Genomic DNA, 11,150 nt, shown 5'->3' with positions numbered 1-11,150 from the left:
GAGGCGATGCCTCACCCTGCTTCAGCTCTCGCTGGTCAGGCTGCAGCAGCTGACCAGCACCGATTGTCCGGCACTCCCCAGTGAGATGACCCCAGTACCTCAGCTGAAAATGCAGAAATCACCGGTCTTCTGTGTCGCTCGTGCTGGGAGTTGGAGACTGGAGCTGTTCCTAATTGGCCATCTTGCTCCGCCCCCCCTTGTTTTGTTTTTGAGACAGAGTCTTGCTCTGTCATCCAGACTGGAGTGCAGTGGCATGGTCTCGGCTCACTGCAACCTCCACCTCCTGGGTTCAAACAATTCTCCTGCCTCAGCCTCCAGAGTAGCTGGGATTACAGGTGCACGCCACCACGCCTGGCTAATTTTTGTATTTTTACTAGAGATGCAGTTTTGCTAAGTTGGCCAGGCTCATCTTGAACTCCTGGCCTCAAGCAATGTACCCATCTTGGCCTCCGAAAGTGCTGGGATTACAGGTGTGAGCCACCATGCCCAGCCTTTTGTTGTTGTTGTTTTGTTTTGTTTTAAGATGGATGTTGAGACCATTGATTTTAAGATTTTTCTTCTTTGCTAATACAGATGTTTAGTGCTATGGTTTTCCCCTTAAGCACTGTTAAAGTGACGTTTCATAAAATGTATTATGTTTTTTCCTTCTTACTCTTTTTTAAGTTCAAACCACTCTGTAATTTTCCTTTAGATTTCTTTGATCATAGTTATTTAGTTTCCAAATATTTGGAGATTTTTCAGAGATCTTTCTGTTATTAATTTTTATTTTAATTCCATTATGGTCAGGCAACATCCCATAATCCATTTGGGTGGTTCCCTTCCTGGTCTTAGGTGGTTTCCTCACATGCATGTGGTGATCAGTACTTGGCTGAAGTTCAAGGAGGGCCCTCTGCAGATCTCTGGATTGCTGGCCATGCACAGCAGTCTCTTCTGTGGTACTCTGGCCTGCAAGATTTAGTGGTGTTGTTCTCAGTAGCTTGGCTCTGTCATCTCAACTCAGTCTGCTGGCCTCTGCCTGGATTGCGCCTCCTCCTCCACAGCCTGAAAACTCAATCTAGGGTAATCATAGGGCTCACCTTCCCCACCCCCATCCCAACCCTTTTGTATCTCTATTCTTCTTGTCTGATGTCTCAGTGTCTTAAAAAATCCGTCATTTCATATATTCTGTCATCTTTTATGTTCACTTCAAGCAGAAGGATAAATCTAGTCTCACTTTGGCCAGAAAAGAAGTCCCTGAGTGGGCTAGCATCTTAATCCTTCTCTTGAAAATTTCCCTCATGCTTAGGGCCTAATAATCCCAAAATGGCTGCTCTACCACTAAGCATTATATTTACATTTAATGCAGATTTAATGCTAATCATGCTTGTCCATGTCATTATAAATGCAAAATATTTTCCAAAATGTTACCCAACAAACTTACTTATGTAGCTCATTGGCCACAAGGAGGTTACCTGGCCATCCTTATCTGCAAGGAAGTCTGGGAAAACAGGAAACAGTGTTTTCATGATTGGTTTCTGTGTAAGTGTGATTTAACAGTGACATATTGCCATCCCAAAAGAACTAGAGAAGGAGGGGATGGGGGATACAGGATACTGGAGCTCTGTAACCAAGGCAACCAACCGGGTCCTCTTCAGAAAGTAAGACCAGCTTATCTCTCCCATTGGGTCTTTTTGCCCTGGGTACAGTCCACCCAGGTTTTTCTGACAATTGGCTGCTTTCTAACCTTTCTATATTTGATAAGGGTTTCTGTGTCTTGAGGGCTAGGGATAACATTCTGACACCCTTTAGAAGTTATTTCTCACCTTCAGGGAGATCTTTGAAGCTCTAAAATATCAGGCCAAAAAGAAATCACCAATTAAACTTCTAATGTTTAAGCCTCTGTATTTCAATTTTCTTTTTTTTTTTTTTTTTGAGACGGAGTCTCGCTCTGTCGCCCAGGCTGGAGTGCAATGGCCGGATCTCAGCTCACCGCAAGCTCCGCCTCCCGGGTTTACGCCATTCTCCTGCCTCAGCCTCCCGAGTAGCTGGGACTACAGGCGCCCGCCACCTTGCCCAGCTAGTTTTTTTGTATTTTTTTAGTAGAGACGGGGTTTCACCATGTTAGCCAGGATGGTCTCGATCTCCTGACCTCGTGATCCACCCGTCTCGGCCTCCCAAAGTGCTGGTGTATTTCAATTTTCTGTTATTTGCTTTTAACTAAAGTTGAAAGAGCAGGCCGGGCGCGGTGGCTCACACCTGTAATCCCAGCACTTTGGGAGGCCGAGGTGGGCAGATCATGAGGTCAGGAGATCGAGACCATCCTGGCTAACACGGTGAAACCCCGTCTCTACTAAAAATACAAAAAAATTAGCTGAGTGTGGTGGCAGGCACCTGTAGTCCCAGCTACTCAGGAGGCTGAGGCAGGAGAATGGTGTAAACCTGGGAGGTGGAACTTGCAGTGAGCCGAGATTGTGCCACTGCACTCCAGCCTGGGTGACAGAGCGAGACTCCGTCTCAAAAAAATAAAATAAAATAAAATAAAATAAAGTTAAAAGAGCAAGTGGACATAGAATCCAAGTGAATTCTACTCCACTAACTTTAAAGATCAACTCAGTAGAGCACATCTAGGGGTCTATTGCTTTATTTATTCTGCCTGGTTCACTCAGAGGTGATTGGAGAAAATAAAGATCCAGTTGTTTCTAGCATTCTTCCTAGCAGTTATGGCTGAGAAGTGTGAAGTTTCATGTAGATTGATGGAGCAGTTCAAAAACTGCAAGCCTAACTTCTAGACGCAAGGAGGCATTTTCTTTGGCCAGGGAAGGATCATTCTGTGCAAATGGTTGAAGTTTAAGTTTGGGTCACTGGCAGAGTCTCTAGGCACTTAGGTGTTAACTTTACAGTAGAGGAAAAAGCAATTATTTTTACACCAACATTTTAAGTCCTAAGATTAACTTTAGAGGTGTCAGGAAAAGGGGAAAGTAGTTCTTATCTTCACCTAGTAAAGACAAACGACCTGCTTTTTAATTTAGTCATGTAAAAATACATTATGTGAAGACAGTCAAATATTCTCTCTTCCCTGGACTGAGACTAATTCTCCATGAGACTTTATTTGTTTCATGAAACAATTGGATAAATTCTCAGAAGAATGAACTGCTCAGGCAGATGTGGCTTGAGAAAGCTTCCTGAGTTTGCACCCAAACCTCTCCTAAGGTTTAGGTGATTAGAAAGTCTAAAGATGGGTTGGCTGTGGAAGAGTATTAGAGGAGAGAGGACTAGCTTGTAAGATAGTGTCTGGCTGGAAGAGAGGTAGGATGAGATCCAAGAAGAATTGACAGGCACTCCATTGGGCATTTCTTATATTAGTAAGAATGGGCTAAGTCATGCTGCAGTAACAAACAAGCCCCAAATCTCAAAGGTTTGACACAATAAAAGTTTATTTCCATCTCATGCAATGTCTTTTGTGGGTCAAGGCAACTCTCTAGGGCAGTTGTCCTCTGTGTGGTAACCGAGTTATCCAGGCTGCTTCAGTCTTTTGGGTCTTCCATCTCAGCATACAGTCTTCTCTGTGGTTGCCTAAGATGGGGAAGAAAGAGTTGGGAGAATCACACTGTCTCACCTAGAAATGATGTGTGTCATTACACTGGCCATGATAACTAGTTACATGGCCCTATCCAACTACAAAGAAACTGAGAAGTACAGTCTTCCATATGTCTAGGATAGAAGGAACAGATATTGGTAAATATAGTGATATTGAACATACTACTTTAATTCACAAGTCTTGTCTTAAAGATGAATTTATACCAAGTTGTCCCTGAGTTCAGAATGTCTTTCCAGAAGGGGTTCAGGGGCATCTTGTGGCTAAAAGAGGTGTGAAAGGGACTTATTTTTAAGCTTCATTTGCATATCAAGAAATAAGTCTTTCTTTAGATTGAATGTTTATTTCAGTCAGCTTTGGGGGATGCTAATGGAGGCTATGTAGAAGTGAGCAAAATCCTCTAATCCCACCTCCCTCCCCTTCCCTGCCTTGGCACTTACAGTGTCAGAGTTTCTTTATAAGTCCTGTAAGTGTGATACAGTGAGCAGTTGCACATTTGGTACCAGCCAAAACCCAAATGGGCAGGCCATCAATGGGCTACTGGTGGCAGGGAGGCCTGGGAAGCAGTGGCAGGCTCCCCACAATACGGTACCTCAGTCTGTGTTGATATCTTGTTCCAATCTGTTTCCTGTAAACATCAGCAACTTTTACACCTTGCATCACAGTCTTCTGAGAAAAAGCAAGCAGAAAAGCAAAATCAGTAAGACTATTGCTGCAACTCTTGGAGCTTATCTCCTATTATGATTAAGACTGTGCATTTGTGTCTGAAAGAACAAGAAAGTGAATAATAAGTATGCATGCAGTTTTATCAGTGGGAATATGCCTGCTAAGCATTTACCTCATTAAATGAGCTGGGAGGAGGGCAGACAGGAAGACATGCAGTCAAATAATTCACATCCCTTTGACACTAGAAGGCTCTGATCAGTCTAGGGAATCAGAAATCATACTGTATAAGGGTGAGAGATTGTGAGAGTTTTATCATCTAAAACAGTCACATTGGCCCTTCAGGTGGCATAGACAGCCGTTTTCCAATCTGCCAAATATGGTAACCCGATGCAGGCATCGTGCTTTATGTTATCTCAAGGCTCAGTCTGTGTGGCACGCCAAACTGTAGTATTTTATGAGTCTGCCTAATTGAAACTAACAGCAAATACATTTGTCTTTAGTGGTCCCGATGGTAGTCCCCAGATGTGCAGAGCGTTCCTCCCGCTCTCTGCTGACTCACTCGGGACACCTCTGGTCATGATGCCCAGTCTTGAGAATTCCTCTGTAAATCATCCTGTATTCATTTTATTCTCTTAGCTGATTCTCTGTTACTCTGAAAACTATTGTGGTTAGTAGATAATAATTAACAAGTTTTCTATCTTATCAATTAATTAATTATTCAAATCAATTCATTATAATTATTCAAATGTGTCAATCCAGCCATTTATCTATGTTTTCCCCTCTATTCAACAAATATTTTATAAACAAAATATGTAAAGTATGCTGTTGGTGACATGGAGGATTTGGGGGGAAAGGGAGTGGTCAAACAGAGCTAGTAAAAGTACCTAAGCTTCTGGGCAGGACACCAACAGCAACCACTTCAGCAGGCGACATTTAAGCAGAAATTGGAATGACAGGAAAAAGCTGGTCACATCAAATACAGAGGAAGAGTGAGCTTGGCAAGTCTAGGGCCTAGAAGAAGGTCAATAGGCCTGCACTGTAGGGGGTGAAACTCTAGAGAGAGTGGTGTCAGAGACCAATCACACAGAACTTTGTCAGCCCAGAAAGGCTTTCAAACGACATTGGTGGTTTTAAATCGGGGCACATGATTGAATTATGGATTTTTCTGATGTGAGCCCATCTCTGGCCTAAAGTTGCCTTCCATTTATAGTGTGATACTAGTGTTAAACAAAAATTATGGGAGGCCATTTTTTAGGCTGAGCTCTAGCACTAGGACCCAACAGACCAGTCCAAACCAAAATGAAGTCACTCGTGCTAAATGCCATGTAATCAAACTGAAACCTGAAGGAAATAGATATATCCCCACGGCCCTATTTTTGCTGAAAACAGGAGAGATTCCAGTCTACCTGAGTTGCATAATAAGGAAGTCCCCTCTGTTTAACCCTTACCAAAAAGGTAATCGGAAGTTGACCAATCACCTTTTTTTCTTGTTCTGTTTTCTTGTCCCCACCTTGCAAAACCCACCAATCTGCCATTGCCCAGGGTGGAGGTGGCAGTGGGAATGGGGGACTCTGATTCCATTCTTGTAGAATGAAAGCCACCCCATTCATGAATTACAAACAAAAGCCAAATTCAGTCTATAACTAAATTTGTTGGAATTTTGCCTGACATTAGTTTTTCCACTTAAGATCGTAATATGAAGTGTCCTTTTAAAGTAAATACATTTAAGGAAACAGAGCAAGGCCTTATAAAAATATTAAGTAAATAATACAGAGATAGCTGAACCGTAAAGGTAGAAACACTGCCCTCAGGCAGAGCAAAATGAAAGAATCTTTTGGGGTCCCAAACTGCTTAGGAGATCGTATGCCCAGCGCTTTGCAAGGATTTGAGAAGCCAACAAGCTAGAGAAGAAGGCAGATGGTGTTCTGAAAGATCCAAGGTGTCTACATAAAGTTAACACAGAATATTCCTTATGCCCTGGGTCACCTGACTGATGGCCAGGAAGCATCAAGTCTTCCTGTATCTTACACACACACCATTCAGAATGCTGGTTGTCTCTTTGTAACTCTACACTTTAATTTACCTTTTAAGTTGCTCTTGATAATTATTTTAAACAGATTACCCCAGAACAAAATATGAGGGGATAGGGAGAAGGGGATGCACAGTGTAATTTCTTCTCAGCCTTATACCCTGTTAAGAATGGCCTCAAGATTACAGAAACATAACTCTCACAATTTAATATCCAGTGACACACAGAGATATAATGCCAAGAATTACATTTGTTTAAATGCCAAGTTTTCCTTAAGATTTATTTTAAAATCTACATTTCTGAAAATATCTGCACTTCTGAAATCAGATTCAGTCTCACAACATATGTTTAAGAAGAAAAAAAAATCTTACCAGGATATACAGAAACCTGATTTTTTAAAATGTGCCTTGAAATTATGATATAAATTTAAAAGAAGAATCTCAATCTCATTGTTAAAATGAGTCATAGCATTTGGTATTTCTATCATGCATGTGATAGAAAAGTGCTAATAATGCTTTTCTGACTTGACACCAGTCTTACAAGTATACAGGTAAGAACACAGATGTCAATACATTAGTACCAAGGTAGCGAATTATTAAGACAGTTACCTCAGTCTGTTCCTGATGCCATAACAAAATACCTTAAACTGGGTAACTTATAAACTATAGAAATTTATTTCTCACAGTTCTAGAGGCTGGGAAGTCTAAGATCAAGGCACCAGCAGATTCAGTGTCTGGTGAGGGCTTCTCTGTGCTTCACGGGTGCCACCCTGCTGCTGTGTCTTCATATGGCAGAAGGAGAAAAAAGGGTCAAACTCCCTCCAGCCCTTTCATAAGGACACTAATGTCATTCATGAGGCGAGAGCACCCATGACCCAATTACCTGCCAAAGGCCCCACATTTAATACCATCATTTTGTGGTTAGGTTTCAGTATGTGAATTTTCGAGGGACAGAGACATTGAAACCATAACAACAGCCAATCAGACTTGCAGGTTTCCTTTGGAGATTATTTTTTTACAGGACATGCCAAACCTTTCTAAAGTCCTTAGAGTCTTACAAGATTCCTTTATTCAAATCTTGCCTTCAAGGTCCAATTACAATTATACACCTTCAGACAAGTCTTCATGTTGCACAGGACAACAAGAATAAGGGTTCTTGCAAGGTTTTACATTCTAATTCCTTATCAATACTGATTCTGTTAACTGATCTATGACATAGATGATCCTCTCCCACTGAAGCTTCAGGGGAGAGAGACACCTTCATCTTTTTATGAGCCTCTTTTTGTTCATTATGAGATCTTGCATTTTAAAAGCCATGTCCCAGAATTTCATCAGTTGGCTTTCAAAACAAGAGTCAGGCCTGTAGTGCCCAATTGTATTTTCTCCAAAATATTTTATTGTCTCTAAAAATAGGGACAGGGATAAAAAGAATTTTACTGAATACAATTAAATAGAAGTATAGAGCATTAACCATTCATAGTACTGGTAGCACAGGTGCAAAAGACCCCAGAAGCACAAGAACTGGTTAAGTAAATCAGGGAGCTGGTGTGCTGTGGAACAAAAAGTGATTCAAAGGAATATTTAGACTGAATGTGAATAGATTTAAACTCAAACCTTGTTTATAGTACAAAAGAAAAAACATTTGAATTTGTGTGTTTGTGTGCATATACTATTGACATTTACTAAGACAAAAAGGTTCATTTAATATAGTTTTCTTTTTTCTCAAAAAGTTGTTATGAAACCAATAATGTATTTTCAATTGAGGGAATCTCAGAACTAAAGGAATGTGGTACTTCTGTTGTCAAGGAACTATGTGTTAACATGCTGGTCCTGGCTCTGAAAATGTGTTGCCAGCTCTCAAGTTAGACAAGGGAAAATAAATCAATATGGCCTGATGAAATGGCAGAACAAAGAAATAGTTACCATAAACACTAAATCAACTCATTGACTTTATTAGAATTGTCTCGGGGCAAGGCATTGACTTTCTGATAAATTTTTATTAAAAGACTATTCCTCAAGTAAAATAGTGCACTGTAGAATCTTTGAGTCTAAAAGGGCTGAGGATGATTCTAATTCAGGTGTCCCCTCTATAAAAAGCTCCTGAGGATTATGATAAAATCTACAGCGACACTAGTTGTTTATAAGTTTCTTAATAGAATATGTAGAGCAGGTTGCATTTCAGTTCAGAAAAAAATAACTAAGGTCCAAGCCCTCTAGATGGGTTTTGATTAGGATGACTGAATCACAAAGATCTAAAATAAAAGCAGTTTAAAGAAGGGAAATATTTATTCCCATATTGTTCTGGCAGTTTGGTTCCATGAAGCCCTCAGACACTCAAATTCCTTCCAACCCAGAGTTTCACCATCTTCTGGGTATAGTCCTTTTCCTTATGGCAAAAAAAAAAAAAAAAAAAAAAAAAAAGAAAGAAAGAAAAAAATGATAGTTAGAGCTCCAGCTGTCATATGTGCATTCCAGGTGGTAGGGCGTAAGACAGGCAAAGAAGAAATGAGCAAAGTGCACATCGTAGTAGCTGTTGCTTAAAGAGCCTTCTCAGAAGCTGTAAAGATATTTCAAGATACATATATTGACTGGGATTTAGTCACATGGTTATGCCGAGTTGCAAGGGACCATGCAATACTTTTATTCTGGGGGACCACAGTCCAGCTAAAAGTTGGAACTCTGTTAACATGGAAGAAAAGAAGGATGGATAGTGAAGGGAAAACTGCATTCTCTGCAAACTTCTTAGCTACCTCTATTAAAACCGGTGGTTGTTTGATAATTTTAAAAGTCAGTTAAAGCAGGGAATCACAAAAAAATACATCACATATTAATGATATTTACCTTAAATATTCCTTTTAACTTCTAACATATCAGACTACATTCATTCATCACTTTCTCTGAGTATGAGGCTGCTATTTGGAGTCTTGCATTCTCTAAGTGGACATCATTTTAACTTCCTTAAAGAGAAGCAGGAACTTAGAGAATCTTAAACGCTCTAAGGAGTAAAGTATTTCTACAATCCCCCAAATCTATAGTTGTTTCTTCTACACCTAATTCTATGGGATCTTTTTAATTATTTTGACATGGGTTTTTTTGTTGTGGTTAAATTTGTTTTTGTTCTTCTTAAACAACTGACTTAGCTTCCATAAAAACAGCTCCCTTTAACACTCCCATTTTTCCCAATTAAGTGATATTTCTAAGGTGGATGTTAAAATGGAATGTTTCTATCATCTCAATTTTTTTTTTTTTTTTTTTTTTTGAGATAGAGTCTCGCGCTCTCATCCAGGCTGGAGTGCAGTGACGCAATCTCAGCTCACTGCAACCACCACCTCCCGGGTTTAAGCAATTCTCCTGCCTCAGCCTCCCGAGTAGCTGGGATTACAGGTGCCCACCACCATGCCCAGCTAATTTTTGTATTTTCAGTATAGATGGAGTTTCGCCATGTTGGCCAGGTTTGTCTCAAACTCTTGACCTCAGGTGATCCACCCGCCTTGGCCTCCCAAAGTGCTGGGATTACAGGCATGTGTCACGGTGTCCAGCCTCCACTATCTCAATTCTGACTGACACCCACAAACTAAGCACAAAGTTTACTAAGCACCCACACATTCTAAAGAGAGGACCCAGATTATCATTATAGAATTTGCTAAGGAATATGACCAAAAATTTCCAACGTTATTTATCTTGCCACCAATTCCCAGGCCACATAAGAGACAGGAAAGAGCAATGAAAAAGGCTGATAAAAGGAATTTCTTTGAAGTTGGGGTCAGGGAGATCTTTATATGAATTGCCAGAAGAGCATAATGTGGATCCTTAGAGTTGAAGGTCACCAGGACTAGAAGCTGGATTGTACCTAGAAAGGTTTAAAGGTAAGAAGCTTCCTCTGGCTGCAGAGGAGGAGAGAGTAGCACAGTAAGAACACCATTGTGCTTCCAGCAACGTTGGGCAAGGATGTGTATTTCCCACAGGCCAGTGTGGACCCTGAAGACAGCTAGACTTGATCATTTTGAAAGGGCTCTGTCCAAGAGATCTGCGTGCCAGGGCAATGTACTCATCAGAAGTTAAGACCTCAGGGGATGGCCTGACATGGTGGCTCACACCTGTAATCCCAGCACTTTGGGAGGCCGAGGCCAGTGGATCGCATGAGGTCAGGAGCTTGAGACCAGCCTGACCAACATGTTGAAACCTCATCTCTACTAAAAATACAAAGTTAACGGGGTATGGTGGCACATGCCTGTAATCCCAGCTACTGGGGAGGCTGAGGCAGAAGAATCTCTTGAACTCGGGAGGCGAAGGTTGCAGTGAGCTGAGATCGCATCACTGCACTCCAGCCTGGGCAACAAGAGTGAGACTCTATCTCAAAAAAAAAAAAAAAAAAGCGCTGAGGGGAGAGGACAGTTATAACAGCCAACCAGAGGGGCATTTCCTGCACGGAGTAATGGTGAAGGGGAAAATCCGTGTAGTGTTAGCGATGGTGGGTGGATTCTGAAGGACCTACAAAAGTGTCCCACGAGAGAAAGAGCAAACTTCAGGGCATGTGCCACTCAAGGGCACTGGTGCCACATTAAAAGTCACTGGTCACATATGTTCCTTTCTCTTTTGCCACCCACTTTCATCCCTGAATATCTGGACACAGCAGTGCCTGAGGGAGGAGGCATTAAGAGTAAGATGAAGGGATAACAAACAGCCAACCAGGCCCCCAGTGGGATTCTGAGCCTGAGTCAGGCCCAACCTGGAGGAGGAGGGGAAGCTTTGATATTACACTGGACGGCACCTTTTAACAACTAAAAGTGAGGCCATTTATTAAGATCTGAAATTGAATGGAAATGCTATGAGATCTGCTGGAGAGATCACCCAATGGCAGGATGGAAAATTCAATGCAGCA

This window comes from Trachypithecus francoisi, unplaced genomic scaffold (assembly GCF_009764315.1).
Source record: "Trachypithecus francoisi isolate TF-2019V2 unplaced genomic scaffold, Tfra_2.0 Lachesis_group2, whole genome shotgun sequence".
In the NCBI taxonomy this organism is placed as follows: domain Eukaryota; kingdom Metazoa; phylum Chordata; class Mammalia; order Primates; family Cercopithecidae; genus Trachypithecus; species Trachypithecus francoisi.
Note: the sequence above shows the minus strand (reverse complement) of the source record.